At 43.7% G+C, this 22382-nt stretch overlaps 1 long non-coding RNA gene across 1 annotated transcript in view; it reads right to left on the reverse strand.

The window, feature by feature from the left end:
- LOC131501917 (uncharacterized) overlaps positions 1-22382 on the reverse strand; it is a 144668-nt gene that overhangs the window by 100202 nt on the left and 22084 nt on the right. The window contains exon 2 of the long non-coding RNA XR_009256927.1: positions 15486-15593. This is a non-coding gene — a long non-coding RNA (uncharacterized LOC131501917). The remainder of the gene's footprint in view (positions 1-15485; positions 15594-22382) is intronic.

Consider the following 22382-nt stretch of genomic DNA (forward strand, 5'->3'; position numbering starts at 1 on the left):
GCCATTTCATTTCAATTAAAACTTTGGGATTTTTTTTCTCCTGTTAAATAGTCTCGTGTCAATTTAATTTTTTTGAAGTGTATTTATTTATTGAGGGGGGGGCAAAGGGAGAGGGAGGGAGAGAATCTCAAGCAGGCTCCGCACTGTCATTGCAGAGCCCGACACGGGGCTCGAACCCACGAATAGTGACATCATGTCCGGAGCCAAAGTCGCACACTTAACCAACTGAGCCACGCAGGTACCCGCAATTTTAAAACCAGCTGGAAGACCCTGAAGGCTAGAAGGAAAAATTTTCCTTCCCCTATCTTAGTTCAATCAGCTTCAAGCCACCAGGGACAAACCTGTGGTCTAACAGTCAGGCTTGTTGACCCACTGCAATTAGTGAGAAGAAACAACAGAGGAACGATGGGGCATCATCTCTCAGTAAAGGAAAAGGTAGTTACGAGTTTGGGGAGAGTGGAGTTTAGATAAATGATGGGATGAACAGAGAACAAAGTTTCTTAGTGAGTAAAAAAGAACTAGTCATTCAAAGGACTTGTGGTTATATTTTACCAAATGCCTTTTCAGTGCATGTTATAGTCATATGGGGTGTTTATCACTTTAATTTATAACTTAAATGGATTAGGCTAATAGTTTAACTGATCTTCCGCCACACTGGCCCCTTAGTCATACTGGGTTCTCTTCTGATATATTGCTGGAGTCTATTTGCAATTAAGTGATATTGTTCTATAGCTTTATTTCTCCCTCCATCCTCTCTCCCTCTCTACCTTCTTTCCTTCCTTCTTTTTGTATTATGACCTTCATTTTCATATTAATGTTAGCATCATAAAATAAACTGAAGAAATTTCCATCTTTTGCTTTAAAAAAAAAAAAAGGTTCTTGGGGCACATGGGTGGTTCAGTTGGTTAAGCATCCGACTCTTGACTTCCACTCAGGTCATGATCTCAAGGTTCCTGAGAACCAGCTGACAGCATGGAGACTGCTTGAGATTCTCTCTCTCTCGGTCTCTGCCTCTCTCTCTGCCCATCCCCTGCTCGAACTCGCACTCTCTCTTGCTCTCAAAATAAATAAATAAACATTTAACAACAACAACAACAAAATTCAGGGTGCCTGGGTGGCTCAGTCGGCAAAGCATCTGACTCCTGATCTCGGGTCAGGTCATGATCTCACGATTTGTGGGATCGAGCACCGCGACCCACTGCACACTGACAAAACCTGCTTGGGATTCTCTCTCTCCTTCTCTCTCTGACCCTCCCTCTCTTTCTCTCAAGGAAATAAATAAGCATTAAAAAAAAAAGGTTCTTGGGGCGCCTGGGTGGCTCAGTCGGTTAAGCGTCCGACTTCAGCTCAGGTCACGATCTCGCAGTCCGTGAGTTCGAGCCCCGCGTCAGGCTCTGGGTTGATGGCTCAGAGCCTGGAGCCTGCTTCCGATTCTGTGTCTCCCTCTCTCTGACCCTCCCCCGTTCATGCTCTGTCTCTCTCTGTCTCAAAAATAAATAAACGTTAAAAAAAAAAAAAAAAAGGTTCTTATGATATTTTACAACTGCAAGAACCTGGAGAAAAATACTGTTTCCCGATCATACGCAGCTGTCTTTATCTCTATCTGTTATCCCAAGTTGCTGGATGACAAGTCAGATTTTTCCTTTCTCAATCTAAGATAATTTTTACTTTATCACATCCAAGCACAGCCTTTCTGCTGCCCATAATTTGCCTGCCAAATGTTCCATGAAAATGTCTTTGTCTAACTCTGACTGGGCGTAAAAGGTTCTAAGAGTACTAAGAGCAGGAAAAAGGGAAGTCATTAGAGCTTTGCAAATGAAGAAACCCAAGATCAAATGCTTTCTATTGAGTCCTAACCATATTACAAAGGCAAACTCGTATTCTGAAAAAAAAAAAAAAAAAAAGTACACTAGGAGAGACTTATCAAGGCGACTGATTGAGCAAGAGGCTAGTAAAGGAAGGGTCAATCAGACCAGAAAAGAACTCGATTTTCCAGTTATTCTACAGCAGCAAAACTTTCACTAGAAACAGTTGAAATAATAGAATTAACCCCTGCTGGCATTGGAGAAAGTCTTTTATTATTGCCTGTCTTAACGATTTGATTAAACAAAGAAAGCCCCAAGTTATTAGATTAGTTTGGGACAACTGATTTCAGAGCCAGAGACAAATTACATCTGAACGTCACTGACATTTGAACGTTATTGGAAATCTGAGGCCATTTCTACTGTCAGAGATGAGCAAGCACATGAGCACTCCTGGACCATGGGGAGGGTGGGGAGTAGTTAAGACCAAGAACTTGCTTGGCTAGGCAAAATAAACAAATCTGCAGTCTCATCCCAACTCGGTCGCGCACTCGCTCTACGTCCTTGGGCAACTCCCTCTCCAAAGCTTCAGTTTGGTCACGGTTCTGAAGTACAGATCCCACGTCAAGGTGCCTAAAGACAAAATGAGAACACCTGGGTGGCTCAGTCAGTTAAGCATCCGACTCTTGTTTTTGGCTCAGGTCAGGACTTCAAGGTCATGAGATCAAGCCCTGCATCGGGCATGGAGCCTGCTCGGGATTCTCTCTCGCTGCCCCCTCCCCTGCTTGCGTGTTCTCTCTCAAAAAAAAATTAAAAAGTGAAAATAAAAAAGATGCCTGAAGAGGAAATGAGAACAAAAGTGTAAACGCTCTGTGAGGAATACAACACCACACTACGTAAAGTTATTATTGGCGATGGACCATGACCTGGATCCTTTTGATGCAAGTCTGAATGCCAAGAAGAAAGCCAAGGAACACCAATTTCAAGATAAATCCTACTGGGACTGGGATAATCCGCATATAATATAAATGAGCTCTAGCACAGAATGTTAATTGTACTCAGAAGAGAAACGACTTGTAAGGGAACCAAAAAAAGAAACAATAATGGAAAAAGTGTCTCGAATCCCTGATCAATGGTTGTCCCACACGGTGAGCACCTCTAAAAACCAAGTTTCCTCAGATCCAATTTTAAAGTCTGGTTTCTTATCTGGCCCAAGTTAAGTATCAGGCCTGAGCTTTCCAGTTGGAAACCGAATGGAAGGGGCGCCTTGCTGGTTCAGTCAGAGGAGCAAAGGACTCTTGATCTCGGGGTCCTGAGTCTGAGGCCCACGTTAGGGGTAGTATTACTTAAAAGTAAATTTTGGGGTTCCTGAGTGGCTCAGTCGGTTAAACATCCAACTCCTCATTTCAGCTCAAGTCACCATCCCAGGGTCATGGGATCGAGCCCTGCACTGGGCTCATTGCTGAGTGTACAGCCTGCTTGAGATTCTCTCTCTCCCTCTGCCCCTCTCCCCTGCTCATGTCCTTTCTCTCTAAAATAAAAAATAAACAGAAAAAAAACTTAAAAAAAATAAGTAAAACTGAATGGCAGACACCAGATTTAGATGTAGAAATTTAATCTCATTTAAGAACAAGATAGAGCGGGCCGCCTGGGTGGCTCAGTTGGTTAAGCGTCTGACTTCAGCTCAGGTCATGATCTCAGCGTTCATGGGTTCGAGTCCCGTGTTGGACTCTGAGCTGACAGCTCAGAGCCTGATGCCTGCTCTGGATTGTGTCTTCCTCTCTCTCTCTGCCCCTCTCCTACTCATGCTCTGTCTCTCTCTCTCTCTTTCTCAAAAATAAACATTAAAACAAAATTTAAAAAAAAAGAGTAAGAGCAGGAAAAAACTCAAAAGTGCCTGGATTCACTGTTGTCCTTGTTAAATCCTTGTTCTACTAGAACTTACTTCCACTTATTTGCTCCAATTCCCATGCATTAACTACACTTTGAAATGCTCATGTTTCATCTTCACCTAAGATTAAGTAAAATTGACCCTGTGCTCTAATTCATGGTTAACCACCTTCTTACCCAACTGGACCCCTAGTTCCCAAAGACCAGGGGCTGACAGAGGAAAAACACAAACAGAAGAAAGTTAACCAGAGAAAAAGAGCCAGCGTACCTAAACGAAACACCAACACAAGGAAAAAGTCCCTACTTTGACAACATTCAGAAAACTTTAAATGATGCTTGGCTACACTCTTTTAAAAAAAAATTTTTTTTTAATGTTTGTTTTTGAGAGAGAGACAGAGCACGAACAGGGGAAGGGCAGAGAAAGAAGAAGACACAGAATCTGAAGCAGGCTCCAGGCTCCGAGCTGGCAGCACAGAGCCCAACGTGGGGCTCAAACCCAAGAACCGTGAGATCATAACCTGAGCCGAAGTCAGACACAACCAACTGAACCACCCAGGCGCCCCAAAGCTAACATTCTCTGCTACCCTTCCTCAATATATTCTGTAGCTTTTCTTAATATTTAAAGGAGTTTTAAAACCTCTTAGTTAGGTTTTATTTACTGGCAAACTCCATCACTAAGCTGTCCAGGGACTCAGTGAAAGCTTTTTTACTGAAAAGGTAAATATCAACAGTTCTCAATCTATCAAAACCTTTATTCTTTATCCATCACATACAGATGGAAGGAAGATCGTATAAAGATATGATGAATGGGAAGAAAACACAGGGCAAGCCAGTGTTTTGTACCATTCCCCACAAGATGCAAGAGGCACTAGGAAAATAAGGAGGGATGGAGTTTACGGACTTGTATGGGAGAGAGGGCAAAATCGGTTAAACACAGATATCAAAATAATTCTAAGTGGGGGCGCCTGGCTGGCTCAGTTGGTTGAGCATCTCACTCTTGATTTGGGCTCAGGTCACGATCTCAGGGTCGTGGGATCAATCCCCGGATCAGACTCAGTGCTGAGCATGGAGCCTGCTTGGGATTCTCTCTGCCCTCCCCCGCTTCCCTGCTTGATCCCTTGTACCCCCGTGTCTTTTCTTTCTCTCCCTCTCTCTCTCTCTCTCTCTCTCTCTCAAATAAAAAATAAAGAAATAATAAAAAATATTTTTTTAAAGAATAAATAAAGAATCAGATTTACCTGAGTTCACTGAAACCACTATTTCTGGTTACCATAAAAATGGTATTCAGATAACAATGATGAAGAACTCATGAATATTCTAACAAAAGTAAACCAATCTGTTTCTAAAAGATAAGTTGAATGACATGGGGAGGGGGAAGGCGAGTAGCAGTTTCTAAAGGACAGAATTATGCACTCCCATGATTCTCCTGTCTGGACTGATTTGTTTTGTGTTAGCAAGGCTGTATGCTAAGGATGGATGCCATGCTATTCATTAGGTAGTATGATTATACACAGACACAGACAGCACACAGTAATTTGGTTACTCGATAACTATTTCTGATCCCATCAGAGTTTGTAAAACTCCAAAGTGGTACTGATATGATTAAAAGATGAGAATAAATTCAAGGGGTGCCTGGCTGGCTCAGTCGGAAGAACATGCGACTCTTGATCTCAGGGCCATAAGTTGGAACCCCATATCGGGTGTACAGATTACTGAAAAAAAATAAATAAATAAACTTAAAAAAAATTCTGGGTTACCTGGGTGGCTCAGTCGGTTAAGCGACTGACTTCGGCTCAGGTCATGATCTCACCGTTTGTGGATTCAAACCCCACGTGGGGTTCTGTGCTGAGAGCTCAGAGCCTGGAGCCTGCTTCTGATTCCGTGTCTCCCTCTCACTCTGCCCCTCTCCCGCTTACACTCTGTCTCTCTCTCATTCTCTCTCTCTCTCTCTCAAAAATAAAAAAATCATTAAAAAAAAAAAAAGCCACCGACTTCAACTCAGGTCATGATTCTACGGTGCATGGGTTCAAGCCCCGCATCAGGCTCTCTGCTCTCAGCACAGAGGCTGCTTTGGATCCTTGTGTCTCCCTCTCTCTGACCCTCCCCATCACTCTCTCTCTCAAAAATAAATAAAACATTTTTTTAAAAGAACAAATTGAGGGGCGCCTGGGTGGCGCAGTCGGTTAAGCGTCCGACTTCAGCCAGGTCACGATCTCGCGGTCCGTGAGTTCGAGCCCCGCGTCAGGCTCTGGGCTGATGGCTCGGAGCCTGGAGCCTGTTTCCGATTCTGTGTCTCCCTCTCTCTCTGCCCCTCCCCCGTTCATGCTCTGTCTCTCTCTGTCCCAAAAATAAATAAAAAACGTTGGAAAAAAAAAAATTAAAAAAAAAAATAAAAATAAAAAAATAAAAGAACAAATTGAATAAATATTCACTGTGAAACACTACAGCAGGCGCCATGAAATGTCATGGAGTAAGTACGAGTAAGAGGCATGGTGATGGTTTACAGTGATGGGTAAATGAGGAAAAAAGGAGTGTCTACCGTGTCGCAGATTGTGAGCATCTACGATCGCACCAAGCCCTTAGAAATCCACTGTGAAACTAAAATCACTGTGTTCTTTCTGGTGATGACAAAAACCAAACCTTAAGGACATGATGTGCTGCGCCTGAGTCATACTTCTAGTAAAGCAGCAGGACCAGCCCACATCTGTCTGTTTCCAAAGCCCGTCTGTGCTTTCTTTGTTCCACACAGCCCGAGAGGAACTCACAAACCAGTGAGGGCACTCAAATCTGAGCACAAAAATACGTATTTGTGCCACCAAGTTTTAAAAGTACTATATAAGCTACACATTTCTAGAACCATCCAAACTGCACAAGAGCACTGCTAGGGAAAAAAAATCAAGGCATACGGTCACCCCTCAAAATTTTTAGCTAACCCTTGATGGAAAGTGGGGCTGTGAAAGAGTCACTGAAGGCCAAAGTAGTTCTTCCTCCCCAACATCTTGGACCTTTTCATCAAATCTTCAAAGAGAAAACAGGACTCTGGCATTACCACAAGACAGACAGGCCATGGTAACTAGAAGCACATATACTCAGTTGTGTGGGACAACAAATCAGCTTTGCTGCAAGTATTGAATCTTAGAGCTTCCCCGAAGCTTGACGTAAACCTAATACTATATTAGGTAATCAGATTTTTCCATGCGAAAGGAGGGGAAGTTTGGGTTTTGATGTGTTAATTACAATTTTAGGTTAAGTATCAATCTGGGGGACCACGATAAGGCATTAAATCCCCAAAAGGTTTTTGCTTCTCATGAGGCATGGACTCCCTGGGGGATATCATTTCTCATTCAAACGCAGAAAGGGCACAGCAAATTATTCCAAGCTTTTTAAAGATCATGACAGGGGCGCCTGGGTGGCGCAGTCGGTTAAGCGTCCGACTTCAGCCAGGTCACGATCTCGCGGTCCGTGAGTTCGAGCCCCACTTCGGGCTCTGGGCTGATGGCTCGGAGCCTGGAGCCTGTTTCCGATTCTGTGTCTCCCTCTCTCTCTGCCCCTCCCCTGTTCATGCTCTGTCTCTCTCTGTCCCAAAAATAAATAAAAAACGTTGAAAAAAAAAATTTAAAAAAAAAAAATAAAATAAAAAAAAAAAATAAATAAAGATCATGACAATGGCACAGCTTTATGAAAATGAACCTATTTTAAACATAGAGTTTCCAGCAATTCCACAAAACCTGGAAATGTTGATTCTTTCTTCTCTACAAATGGATGGTTTCCTTGCTCTCTCTGTGTTTAACCAGATAAAGTCAGACAGGATAGGAAGAACCCTGTTCTCATGAATATTCATATGTAAGAACCCCTCATCCTCGGCAACCTGTCATACTGGATCATTGTATTAATTACCTAGGGCTGAATAACAAGTTACTCTGAAACTTGGTGTCTTAAAACAACCAATATTGAAAAGTTTCTGTTGGTCGAAAATCTGAAAGCAGCCTAGTGGGTAGCTCTGATTCGGGGGCTGCCCTAAGGTCATAATGTTGGCCAGGGCTAAAGTCACCCTACAGGCACCGAGAAGGAAAGCCTTCTCCAAGCTCACTCATGTGACTGTTGGCCAAAGACCTCAGCTGCTACCAGATGAGTCATAGCACAGGCACATACCATGGGTCACAACAAGAGCTGATATCCCCAAGAGACAACGATCCAAGGCCGAGAGAAGCAAAGAAGAAACCACAGTGGCATCATGACTTCATCCTGGAAGTAGATAGCATCAGTTCTGCCATGCTATTCATTAGAAGTGAGTCTCGAAGCCCAGCCCACACACACTCAAAGAGGAAATTCAACTCCACATCTTGAAAGAAGGAGCAAAAAATTTGTGGACTTATTTAAATTTTTTTTCAATGTTTATTTTTTATTTTAGAGAGAGAGAGAGAGAAAGAGAGAATGAGGGCATGAGCGGGGCCAGGGAAGAGAGAGAGGGAGACAGAGGATCTGAAGCAGGCTGGGAGCTGTCAGCACAGAGCCCAAGGAGGGGCTCGAATCCACGAATCTTGAGATCATGACCTGAGCCGAAGTCGGACGCTTAACCGACCAAGTCACCCAGGTGCCCCTGGACCTATTTTAAAACCATTACCACCTAAAGCAAAAATGAGTGTGTTTGCCTGTAAAGCAGATAAAGTTCTGATTAAATATTAGTGGTATTGCCTTGTGATTGCCGCTTAAGAGTGCCGAGCTGCTTAGTAAGAAAGCAAAGTAATGGTGACCTACTCTATCATGTGGGAAATCACTTTGACAAAATGGTGGCCATCATCACTATCAGCCAAGGTATCCCAAAATCCTGGAGGTTACAGAACAGAAAGACTGACAAACCACATTATGATACAAATAATAAAGACACAGTTTATTAAATCTGTGAGGAAGGGTGCCTGGGTGACTGAGTCAGTTAAGCGTCTGACTCTTGATTTCAGCTTCTGACTAAAATGCTCAGGTCATGGTCTCAAGATTCATGGGATCGAGCCCCGCGTCAGTACAGAGCCTGCTTGGGATTCTCTCTCCCTCTCCCTCGCTCACACTGTCTCTTTCTCAAAATAAATAAAAATAAAACAAACATTTAAAAAATAAAAATAAAAAATAAGTAAACTACAGTGAGGAACAAGAAGGTAGAAATGGGATAGCTTAATATACTTAGAATAGTGTACAGGCAGGGGTGGAAGAACCACACATCTGAATCCTTCGAATGTTCTCCTTTTCTCTCTCCCTCTCCCACTCTCCCTCAATATTTCTCTCTTTCTGTCCATCTCTCTCTCTCCCCCCTCTCCACATCAGCCTTACCCCAATGATGGTGTAGTTACAAACTACGTATTGTGGGCTCTCAGCTCGCACATTGAAGATTCCTGAGATTACAGGTATACACTTGCCCAGTTGGGGAGACGAAGAGACAAGCACACTTGGACGTGTAGCTTGTCAGTACGCCTGTTCAACAGCTATGAGAGTCATTCGTTTTTCTTGGGAAGAACACATGTGAATCCATAATTGTTCCCCTACAGGATGTTTGTTACCAATGGGTGGCCAGTTTAGGGGTGACATAACTGTCAGCCAGAGGTAGCATGATGGCAATGTGGCTTTGGTCTTCCCATCACCACCCTCTACTCATAAGAACGGTCTTGTCTGTTCAATTACATATTCCATTTATTATCTTAAGAGGACTAACTTATTAGGGTACCTGGTGGCTGAGTCAGTTAAACTTCCGACTTCGGCTCAGGTCATGACGGAGTTCGAACCCCGCATCGGGCTCTGTGCTGACAGCTCAGAGCCTGGAGCCTGCTTCAGATTCTGTGTCTCCCTCTCCCTGCCCCTCCCCCACGCGCACTCTGTCTCTCTCGGTCTCTCAAAAATAAATAGAAACATTAAAACTTTTTTTTTTAATTAGATGACTTACTATCTAAATTTAAAACCTTTTATATTCTGCCTGCTTCACATGATTACTCACTATCTGTACTTAACACATCCTCTGAATTTCGCCTATTATGAGCTTACTATTGATGCTTAACACTTGTTATGACTTTCACCTATCCCAATTAATTTCTTTTCTATGGCAGAATTGAATCACTGGATTACAGCGGAAATATGACTGTTAGCAGTTGTATTATTCTCAAATAATACAAAAAACAAACAAACAAAAAAAAAAACCAAAAAATAAAAACCCACATTTTCCACTGTCTCTAAAAGCAGACAGCCCTGGGGTGCCTGGGTGGTTCACTTCGGCTCAGGTCATGATCTCACGATTTGTGAGTTTGAGCCCCACGTCGGACTCTGTGCTGACAGCTCAGAGCCTGGAGCCTGCTTTGGATTCTGTGTCTCCCTCTCTCTCTGCTCCTCCCCCATACTCGTTCTCTCTCTCTCTCTCTCTTTCTCTCTCTCCCTCCCTCTCTCTCCCTCAAAAATAAATAAAACATTAAAAAAAATTTTCTTAAAGCAGACAGCCCTTTGTTAATTGGGGGAGTATGTTTTTTCCCCAGTATGTATCTGAACTGTATGATCTCTAAAGGAAATGAATGGCAGCACTTAAGAGAGGTGCTTAAGACGGGGCACCTGGGTGGCTTAGTTGGTTAGGTTAAGCGTCTGACTTTGGCTCAGGTCCTGATCTCACGATTCGTGAGTTTGAGCCCCACGTCGGACTCTGTGCTGACACCTCAGAGCCTGGAGCCTGCTTTGGATTCTGTGTCCTCTCTCTCTCTCTCTGCCCCTCCCCTAACTTGTGCTCTGTCTCTCTCGGTCTCTCAAAAATAAATAAATGTAAAAAAAAAAAAAAAAAAAAGAGGTGCTTAGGTCACTGAGTAATGGAGCTGTTATTGACAACAGTCCCCTTGGACAAAAGTAGGTCTCCACCCGTTCACACACCCTACTCCCACTACTGCCTGCTGACCAACCAGCCATAAACATCAAGCAAGTTCTACCCAGAAATATGCAGGATACTTGGCAGACAAATTCAGGAACCAGACAGGATCCAGACAGCCTCCTACAGGTTGAGCTCAGGAAGAAGATGCTGTGACAGAGTCTGGGGTGCAAGATGCTTATTAGCAATCAACATGTTTGAAAGGAAGGGGAACAAAAGGAGAAGCTGGGCTACCGAGCCGGTCTGATTAATTCAATCCCAAGGGGAATCTCTGAAGATAGAATTGCCTGCCGAGTACCTGGCTGGTTCAGTCGGTAAAGCAGGCTGCTCTTGATCTCAGGGTTGTAAGTTCGAGCCCCACGTGGCGTGCAGAGATTACTTAAAAATAAAATCTTTGGGGGGGCCCAGGTGGCTCAGGTGGTTTTGCGTCCAACTCTTGATTTCAGCTCAGGTCATGATCTCACCGTTCGTGAGTTCAAGCCCCACATCAAGCTCTGTGCACTGAGACAGTGTGGAGCCTGCTTGGGATTCTTTCTCTCTCTCCCTCTCTCTGTGCCCCTCCCCTGCTTGCTCGCTCTCTCTCTCTCTCTCTCTCTCTGTCTCTCAAAATAAATAAACTTTAAAAAATAAAGTAAAATCCTAAAAAAAAAATTGATCGCCAGAGTTCTCTCCCATCTGGCCAAAATAACAGGGTGTTTATACCATGGCCTCCATCGGCCATTGGACGGGGGCTGTCCCGGAAGGGCATGACCTCCACAAGGCAGCTCTCTGCAGACAAGGCCCACCCTGGAAGAGCCAAGGGCTGGAAGCTGTCTGCTAACTGCACTCCTCACCACTAGCTAGCACATCTTTTCTTCCAGACGGATCTCGGTGGTGCATCTCTGTGTTGAACACAGAGGCCTTTCCACGTGAAATGGGATGCGATTTTTTTGACAAGGAAGAGAGAGTATTCAGACTGAGAGATGTGAAACAAAGGGTACTTGGGAAGCAAAAGGCAAAGCTAAGGATAGAAAAGCCAAATGGCAGTTGGGGGGAGCTGGAGGAGAGTGACCGTTTCCAAGGGAAGATCAAGGGCTCTAGGTACATCTCTCAGGAAATGGAAAGTCAAATGAAGCAAGAACTTTAATTTCTCTCTCGGCTCTCTGTTCCTCTTTTCTAAAAACACTTTATCCCTTTAGGGATGGGGTACCCAGAAGACAGACCTCATATCTCCAAAAGAGAAAACACTGGTGATTTCTGGCCCTGGAAGTCTTCCCACAGTTAAGCCGGATGCCACAGGAAACACTAAGCCTCTAAAAAAAAAAAAAAAAAGTTTTGGAGAGAACATACGAAAAAAATAAAACGAAACCCTCTGGTTATATCTGTAAGTAAGTAAATGATCTCTCTTAAAAAAGGGAAGGACCCCAGCAAAATGCTGGTTTACTTACAAACTCTCCCACGTTGTGGAGTAAAGTAGCTTTTTCTGAAATGTTTGCCTAGGAACCAGAGTATAATTCTAACCTCAGTTCCAAATTTTCGGTTCAGAGGGCGCCTGGGTGGCTCGGTCGGTTAAGCATCCAATTCTTGGGTTTCGGCTCAGGTCGTGAATTCCGGGTTCGTGAGTTCCAGCTGCCAGTCGGGCTCTGCACTGACAGTGTGGAGCCTGCTTGGGATTCTCTCCACCGCCCCCCTCACTCTCTCTCTCTCAAAATAAATACACTTAAAAATAAATAAATTTTCAGTTTGGTCCCAGGTTCCTATCAATGATGGGTAGATTCATCAGAAAACCCTCAAATCTCAGCAGCCTAACCCAACAAAAGATTATTCCTTACTTAAATCAGGTGATCAGCAACACTCAGTGGAAGATTGTGCTGCACACTGAAGTCACCCAAGGCATAGGAGCTCCACCATTCTGAAGCTCTACCATTCAGAAAACGTGTCTTCCGCTCAGTTTCGCATGCCAACTCATTATCCAGAATCCAGCCATGTAACTGAAACCTAAATGCAACAGAATTTGGGGACTGTCCCCTTCCCATGCATCCAGATACTGGAAAATGAAATGGGATTGGTGAGCAAGTGGCATGGCCTTGGACCCAAGGGGAACATCTGGCTGTCCGGTTCTTCAGAAAAGCCTGGAGTCCCTCAACCTCACTGGTCAGATGCTCTTACTTTCATCTAGGTTAAATAATCTCGGATTTGGAACTGCATACTCACAACACCAAACAGCTGCTTTTGAAAAGAAGGCATTAAATTACACTTTTGAGACAACTTGCTACCCTGGGACTATTTATTGCCTTAGCTCATCTATAAACCTTCAAATCATTGAGGTAGAAAAATGCTGAGCGTAACTAAAAAACCATGTTAAGATGTTCAGGCTCTAATAATATTTTCAAAATAGTCTTCACAATTTTAAGAAAACCAGAATCAGTAGACGACTGGTGGCGTGTCAAAACATCAAGGAGCAAAGAGCACCTGGGTGGCTAAGTCGGTTAAGCGTCCTACTTCAGCTCGGACTTCGTGAGTTCGAGCCCTGCATCGGGCTTTCTGCTGTCAGCACACAGCCCACTTAAGGTTCTCTGTGTCCCTCTCTCTCTCTGCCTCTTCCCTGCTCTATCTTTCTCAAAAATAAAATAAACATTAAGAAAAATCTTAACATATACAGGCATTCCTTTTACACTTTAAAAACCCTGACTTTTGCTCCCTCAGTGGGACACTATATGGGTTGCTACCCAAATCTGTGTACCCCGAATTGCAATACTCTGATCCCAAATGAACGTTCTTCCTAAACTACTGCCTCCCGACAACTTTAGATTGACAAGTTCATGCACTCATGAACCTTACATTGTATAGAAGGATATAGATAATTAAATAAATGGCTGTAATAAAATCGTGTGCATGTCATTATTGGAAGAGAATTAAAGGAATACATGGCAGTGAGACCTAAACTAGGGCAGACAATCACAGAAGGCTTCTTGGAGGAAGTGATTTTTTCAGCCAGGTAGATGATCGTGCAGATCATTAAGATAATAAAGGAGAGGAGAGGTAGCAATTATGTTGGGGGAAATGAGGAATTTTATTCTAGACCTGTTGAGTGAACTTCTAGTGCCCACATACAAGTGATGACATTTTAGTGGCAGGCGGATGACTCCTGTCTGGGGCTCTCATGGAAGATCTGACTTGGGAGTCTTCACCCTGTGTTTGGTAAAGGAAGCCAGACAAGAAGATGAGATCACCCACTCAGAGGACATAGAGTGAAAAGAGAGGGTCCCTAAGTCAACATCACGAAAGACAAAAAAAAAAACATCCAGAAAAGGCAGAAGGGAAGGAGTCAGAGAGAGAGCCTCCGGAAAAGGAGGTAGAAATCGAAACGTGTGATGGCTCCAGAAACAAAAGGAAAGAGCGCTTCCAGGGGAGAGGAGACGAGTGCTGATGAAAGCAAAGACAATGGGGCCCCTGGGTGGCTCAGTCTGTTAGGCGGCCGACTTAGGCTCAGGCCATGATCTTGCAGTTCGTGAGTTCGAGCCCCACATCAGGCTCTCTGCTGTCAGCACAGAGCCCACTTCCGATCCTCTGTCCCCTCTCTCTCTGCCCCTTCCCTGCTCTTTCAAAAATAAAACATAAAAAAAAAACCAAGCCAAAGAAAATGACAGCTAACAAATGTTCATTAGCTCAGTGATAAGCAGCTGATTGACAAAAGTTGGCAAAACCAGGGGTGCCTGGGTGGCTCAGTAAGTTAAGCCCCTGACTTTGGCTCAGCTCATGATCTCACGGTTCGTGGGTTTGAGCCCCATGTTGGGCTCTGTACTGACATCTCGGAGCCTGGAGCCTGCTTTGGATTCTCTCTCTCTCCCTCTCTCTCTCTCTCTCTCTCTCTCTTTCTCTCTCAAAAATAGATAAACATTAAAAACAAAAAACAAAAAAAGCTTGGCAAAACCAGACTGAACCTAGTGGTAGAGCCAGAATACAGATCTCTAAAGAGTGGGAGCAGAACTAGGAAAAACGTCAAGTGTAACCAACTCGTTCTAGAAGTTTGGTTGTGCAAAGGGGTTGTGAGAGCTAGAGGATGAGAGAATCAGGAAATGAGAAAGAATGGAATAAGCAATAGGGGAAGCAGGAGGGGACAAAAAGAGACTTTTTTTTGCTTTTGCTTTTGTAGAGGCAAAATGAACAAACCTTTTAGAATCTCTAACAGTAACAAAGAGAGAGGCGCCTGGGTGGCTCAGTGGGTTGAGCGTCTGCCTCTTCATTTCGGCTCAGGTCACGATCTCCTGGTTCATGGGCTCATGCCCCGACTCTCGCTAACAGATAGGAAATTCTGCTTAGGATTCTCTATCTCCCTCTCTCTTTCTCTCTGCTCCTCCCCTCCCTCAAATATAAATAAATCAACATTAAAAGAAACAAAGAGAATTTTATTCCACCCTAAATTAGGACAGCTGCCCAAGAAACACACTGTTCACTCCAGAAGGTACTCTGGAGAATGAACCGTTTTTACGAACTTATGTACTTTTTTCCATCTTGTAAAAAAGCGCAGATTATAGATTAGCATATAGGCAGGAGTCAAGGGGTTTCACATCAAGGAGTGCAGGGGGTAGGAGCACTGGTGTTGTCTCAAGGACAAGGTGGTTTTCCTTTAGGCAACGCATTCACAAAGCAGGTGCTCACAAAGCAGGTGAGGCATCAGGCTCTGTTTAAACCAAGTTTACACACAATCATGCCGACCTAGAAGGAAACCTAAGATGGCTTTCCTCCTAGCTCAGGCCTTTAAAGCCTGGTTTTCTCTCATCACTTTTTAATGGGAGAAACTCGAGCGTATTTACATTTTGATGGGATGAGAGCAGAGAAAAGGAGGGGCTAAAAATAATGGGGGCAAGGGAGAATGCAGCAATGAAGAGGGAGAGAGTAAAAATAGCTAGAGATGATATGAATACCTTTTAGATAGAAACAAGCCTGAGGTGCCTGACTCACTCAGCCGGTGCCACCTGCGACTCTTGATCTCAGGGTTGTGAGTTCGAGTCCCATGTTGGGTGTAAAGCTTGCTAAAAAAAAAAAAAACAAGAGAAAAAAATCTTAGAACGAACATAAAAATAAAAATAAAAAAACAGCCCCAAATGGAGACATTTGGGGGAAACATGGAATCCTTTGCCCCCCACGACAGCAAATCAAGACTCTTTCAGCTTCAACCTCTCCCAGGAGTGTCACCTTCCAACAGTCGGATCTGAAATTCCCTGAGTGTAACCTGTAGGTTAAAATCCTGGCTGTTTCCTTCCTCATCCCCACCCCCTAAAGGCAGCCATCCAGGCCTGAAGGGATCCTTTCTTTTCTTTTGCTAGTAACTTCTTTGCCCCGCCCTGCTTCCTTTCGAGATGGGATGCTACCAGCGTCCTGAATCGCTTAATAAAGCCAATTAGACCTTCAAATGTACTCGGTTGACTTTTGTTATTTCACAGTACTAAAGGATAGGATCCAGAGCACAGGTTCTACCAGAACTGGAGGGAATGGGGAAAAAAAAAAAAAAAAAAACAGAGGAATGATGATAAAGATTGAATTGCACGGAGCTGACAGGATGTTACCTGGGTTTCCAGGCCTCATAAGATTAAAGACAAGAAAATCTGAAGGTGTGAGCAAGTAATGAAAGGGGACAGTGATGAAAGTTAACAGTTCATCTCCGGGGGGCGCCTGGCAGGCTCAGTCGGTAGACCATGCGACTCTTGATCTTGGCGTCAGGAGTTCGAGCCCCACACTTGGCCACAGAGATTACTTATACATACGTAAAGTTAAAGTTAACAGTCGATCTTAAAGGCTATTCATTTATTTACCGAACATTCACCTAGTACTAGAGTAGGTTTTCTGAGGCCACTTCATTGGAAAACATATTGCTTTATTTTTATGACCAAGGGGGGAAAAAAACCAACCTCCCCTCCTCCCCACCCCCCAATAAATGGCCGCGCCACCATTCCACGATTCTTCTAGTTGCTCCTAGGAGTCATCCAGGAGTCAACCCCAACTCCTACCTTTCCCTCACCTCTCCTCGGCCACATCCCTCCCCTCTGGGTGCACGTTCGCACGTCGGCAGGTAAGCGCACGGCCACGCACGGCCACGCACATACAGGCACGTAAGCGCACGTACAGCATGTAAACGCACGTACACGCGCGTAAGCGCATGTACGCGCACGCGTACACCACACCCAACTGACTGAGAAGCCCTGTCAATTCTGATTACAAAAGAGGTCCGGAACGCGCCTGCTGTTTCCAACTCCACTGCCTCAACCTTGGTCCAAGCCGCTAGCCCTTTCTACAAGGACTGCAGCAGTAGTTGCTGTTAAAGAATACAAAAAATCAACTGGGTAAATTTTAAAGGATTCCGTGGCTTTATTCAGCTGTTCACGAATCGGGCACCATCCAGTCTAGATAATAGAAAGGGCTGCACAGGCAAGAGATTTTCTAGGCAAAAGGGAGCAGGAACAAGGAAGTTTTATATTAGGCAAAAGTTGGGTTGGTTATTGCAAGATTACTTTCCTTACAGGGGATGGTAGGGATTATCAAGCAGATTACCTAACTCATGTTCAGCACGTGATTCCTGATTGGTTTAAGATTCCAATCTGGGGACAGCCAAAACTCTAAGTCTCAGTTTGGCGACAAGGGGCTTAGCAATGAGCGACTCCATTCCTGTTGTGTAGGCTTTAACACCCCTCCTCGTAACTTCCCTCCTCCTCACGTCCATGCTTCTCTCTTTCCATCCACTCTCCCCACAGAGGCTAGAACAAACATCGCATCGTTGTATGTCCCTCCATGAAATCTTCCAACTGCTTCCGAGTGCTCAGAAAATACGATCCAACATGCTCACCATATGCCCTAGAAGACGCTACATGAATGTTCTTCTGCTCATCTTTCCAAATTCACCCTTACCACATTTCCCTTGTTCAAAATACCTCCTCCACATGGGCCTGATAATAAGTTCCTAGAATATGCTAAGCTCTAGGATCAACGCAAGGCCTTTGAGCCTCCTGTTCCTCTACTTTTGTTACATGCTTCCCCTGACTTTTTGCATGGCTGGCGCTTGCTTAACCTCAATGTCCCTCTTGAAAAATGCGTTTCAGGGCAATTCCGCCAAAAGCGTCTCACTTTACTCCCTAGGGCCACCTGGCTGGCTCAGTCAGAGGAGCACGCAACTCTTGATCTCAGGGTCGTGAGTTTGAGCTCGACAGGGGGTGTAGAGATGACTCGAATAAATCTTTAAAAAATTAAAATTAAAAATGTTGAGGGGCATGTGAGTGGCTTGGTCAGTTAAGCATCCAACTTCGGCTCAGGTCACGATCGCATGACTCCTGAGTTTGAGCCCCATGTCAGGCAGGCTCTCTGCTGACAGCACAGAGCCCGCTTCGGATCCTCTGTCCTCTTCTCTCTGTGCCCCTGCCTCACTCGAGCTCACTCACGCGCGCTCTCTCTCTCTCAAAAGTAAACAAAGAATTAAACAAAAATTTTAAAAATTTAAAAAGAAGTGTCACTCTACTCCCTATCTTAGAACTTTAATGATTCCCATCATAACACTTAAGACAATCTTTAGTACTTTTCTATGTTTACTTTTGTCTGTCCTCCCATGTGAATTCCACAAGGTCAAGGACTGGGTGTGTCTTGTCCTCAGTTGTTAGAACAGTGTCAGGCATATAACAGGTATCACAAAATGTAGCTTGGAGTGCATGGGTGGCTCAGTCACTTAAGCATCCGACTCTTGTTTTCTGCTCAGGTCATGATCTCACCATTCCTGGGATCAAGCCCCGTGTTGGACTCCATGCTGGTTGGCAGCAAGAAGCCTGCTTGGGATTCTCTCTCTCCTTCTCTCTGCCCCTCCCGCATTCATGCTGTCTCTTTCTCTCTCGAAATAAATAAACTTTTTGGGGGGCACCTGGGTGGCGCAGTCGGTTAAGCGTCCGACTTCAGCCAGGTCATGATCTCGCGGTCTGTGAGTTCGAGCCCCGCGTCGGGCTCTGGGCTGATGGCTCGGAGCCTGGAGCCTGTTTCCGATTCTGTGTCTCCCTCTCTCTCTGCCCCTCCCCCGTTCATGCTCTGTCTCTCTCTGTCCCAAAAATAAATAAAAAACGTTGAAAAAAAAAATTTAAAAAAAAAAAGAAATAAATAAACTTTTTTTTTAAAATGTAGCTAAATTCCAAAACCAGAGACCCCACTAAAAAGGAGAACTATAGACCAATTTCCCTGATGAACATGGATGTAAAAATCCTCAACAAGATATTAGCCAATCAGATCCAATAATACATTAAAAAAATTATTCACCACGACCAGTGGGATTTATACCTGGGATGCAGGGCTGGTTCAATATCCACAAAACAATTAACGTGATTCATCACATCAATAAAAGAAAGGGCAAGAGCCATATGATCCTCTCGATAGATGCAGAGAAAGCATTTGACAAAATGCGCATCCTTTCTTGATAAAAACCCTCAAGAAAGTAGGGATCGAAGGAGCATACCGCGAGATCATAAAAGCCACAGATGAACGACCCAACGCTAATATCATTCTCAATGGGGAAAAACTGAGAGCTTTCCCCCTAAGGTGAGGAACAAGACAGGGATGTCCACTCTTGCCACTGTTATTCAACATAGTATTGGAAGTCTTAGCCTCTGCAGTCAAACACAAAGAAATAAAAGGCACCCAAATCGACCAGGAGGAGGTCAAGCTTTCACTCTTTGCAGATGACCTGATACTCCATATGGAAAACCCAAAAGATTCCACCAAAAAACTGCTAGAATTGAGTCATGAATTTAGCAAAGTTGCAGAATATAAAATCAACGCACAGAATCGGTTGCATTCCTATACACCAACAACGAAGCGACAGAAAGAGAAATCGAGGAATCGATTCCATTTACACTTGTACCAAAAACCATCAAATACCTAGGAATAAATCTAACCAAAGAGGTAAAAAATCTATACACTGAAAACTATAGAAAGCTTATGAAAGAAATTGAAGAAGACACAAAAAAAAAAAAATGGAAAAAGATTGCATGTTTCTGGATAGGGAGAACAAATATTGTTAAAATGTCGATACATTTTACAAAGCAATCTACATATTCAATGCAATCCCTATCAAAATAACACCAGCATTCTTTTTAAAAAAAAAAAATTTTTACATTTATTTATTTTTGACAGAGAGAGACAGAGCACAAGTGGGGGAGGGGCAGAGAGAGAAGGAGACACAGAATCTGAAGCAGGCTCCAGGCTCTGAGCTGTCAGCACAGAGCCCGACGAGGGGCTCGAACTCACAAACCGCAACATCATGACCCGAGCCAAAGTCGGACGCTCAACCGACTGAGCCACCCAGGTGCCCCAAAATAACACCAGCATTCTTCACAGAGCTAGAACAAATAATCCTAAAATTTGTACGGAACCAGAAAAGACCCTGAATAGCCAAAGCAATCTTGAAGAAAAAAAACCAAAACGGGAGGCATCACAATCCCAGACTTCAAGCTGTACTACAAAGCTGTAACCATCACGACAGTATGGTACTGGCACAAGAACAGACACTCAGATCAATGGATCAGAATAGAGAACCCAGAAATGGACTCACAAACGTATGGCCAACTAATCTTTGACAAAGCAGGAAAGAATATCCAATGGAATAAAGACAGTCTCTTCAGCAAGTGGTGCTGAGAAAACTGGACAGCAACATGCAGAAGAATGAACCTGGACCACTTTCTTACACCAGACACAAAAATAAACTCAAAATGGATGAAAGACCTAAATTTACAACAGGAAGCCATCAAAATCCTCAAGGAGAAAGCAGGCAAAAACCTCTTTGATCTTGGCTGCAGCAACTTCTTACTCAACACGTCTCTGGAGGCAAGGGAACAAAAAAAAATGGACTACTGGGACCTCATCAAAATAAAAAGCTTCTGCACAGCAAAGGAAACAATCAGCAAAACTAAAAGGCAACCGACAGAATGGGAGAAGATATTTGTAAATGACATATCAGATAAAGGTTCAGTACCCAAAATCTATAAAGAACTTATCAAACAAACTCAACACCCAAAAAACAAATAATCCAGTGAAGAAATGGGCAAAAGACATGAATAGACACTTCTCCAAAGAAGACATCCAGATGGCCAACCGACACATGAAAAAAATGCTCAACATCACTCATCATCAGGGAAATACAAATCAAAACCACAGTGAAATACCACCTGACACCTGTCAGAATGGCTAACATTAACAACTCAGGCAACAACAGATGTTGGCGAGGATGCGGAGAAAGAGGATCTCTTTTGCATTGTTGGTGGGAATGCAAACTGATGCAGCCACTCTGGAAAACAGTATGGAGGTTCCTCAAAAAACTAAAAATAAAACTGCCCTACGACCCAGCAATTGCACTACTAGGCATTTATCCACGGGATACAGGTGTGCTGTTTCAAAGGGACACATGCACCCCCATGTTTATAGCAGCACGATCAACAATAGCCAAAGTATGGAAAGAGCGCAAATGCCCATCGATGGATGAATGGATAAAGAAGATGTGGTATATATATACAATGGAGTATTACTCGTCAATCAAAAAGAATGAAATCTTGCCATTTGCAACTACGTGGATGGAACTGGAGGGCATTATGCTAAGCGAAATTAGACAAAGACAAATATCATATGACTTCACTCATATGAGGACTTTAAGACACAGAACAGATGAACATAAAGGAAGGGAAGCAAAAATACTATAAAAACAGAGGGCAAAGCATAAGAGACTCATAAATATGGAGAACAGACAGAGGGTTACTGGAGGGGGTGTGGGAGGGGGGATGGGCTAAATGGGTAAGGGGCACTAAGAAAACACTCACACTATCCCTGTCTCTCTCAAAATAAATAAACTTAAAAAAACAAAAAAAGAACAGGGGTGCTTTGCCTGGGTGGCTCAGTCGGTTAAGCGCCCAACTTCAGCTCATGTCATGATCTCACCGTTCTTGAGTTCGAGCCCTGCATCGGGCTCTGTGCTGACAGCTGGGAGCCTGGAGCTTGCTTCAGATTCTGTGTCTCCTTCTATCTCTGCCCCTCCCCCACTTGTGCTCTGTCTCTCTCTGTCTCTCAAAAATAAATAAATGTAAAAAAATTTTTTTAATAAAAAAATAAAAAATAAATTAAAAAATAAATAAAAGTTTAAAAAATGTAGCTCGAATAGATGAATTGATGAAAAACAACTAACAAAGCAGAATCAAAGTGTACTAAATTACATAAAAATTGTGAGACCATAAGAAGAGATGATCATTTACTCTTGTTAAATAAAATATTTGCAATGAGATAACACTTCAGGCAAAACTAACCTATGCTACTAGAAGTCCGGATGATGGTTTCTCTTGGAGGGGTGCACGTAGTAACTAGAAGGGAGCAGGAGTCAAGTTTCTGGAATGCTGGTAATGCTCTGTTTCTTTATCTGTGTGCTAACTACCCAGCTGTGTTTGGCTTGTGCAATTTTCTGGATGTACAGTGTACTTCAACAGAAAGTTAAAATTGAGAAAAAACACAGTTTAAATGGAGTTCATGATATCAAAATACTATGGCTGATATTCATAATGGTGACCAAAGTTATCAAGAAGATTATGTTTCTTGTGAACGACTTTCAAAAACTCCACTGTATTTGGGGTGCCTGGGTGGCTCAGTTGGTTAGGCGTCCAACTTCGGCTCAGGTCATGATCTCACAGTTCATGAGATCGAGCCCCTCATCGGGCTCTCTGCTGCCAGCACACAACCAGCCCGCTTCAGATCTTCTGTCCCCCTCTCTCTCTGCCCCTCTCCTGCTCATGTGCTCTCTCTTACTCTCCCCCTCTCTC

Source organism: Neofelis nebulosa, chromosome X (genome assembly GCF_028018385.1).
Source record: "Neofelis nebulosa isolate mNeoNeb1 chromosome X, mNeoNeb1.pri, whole genome shotgun sequence".
NCBI lineage: Eukaryota > Metazoa > Chordata > Mammalia > Carnivora > Felidae > Neofelis > Neofelis nebulosa.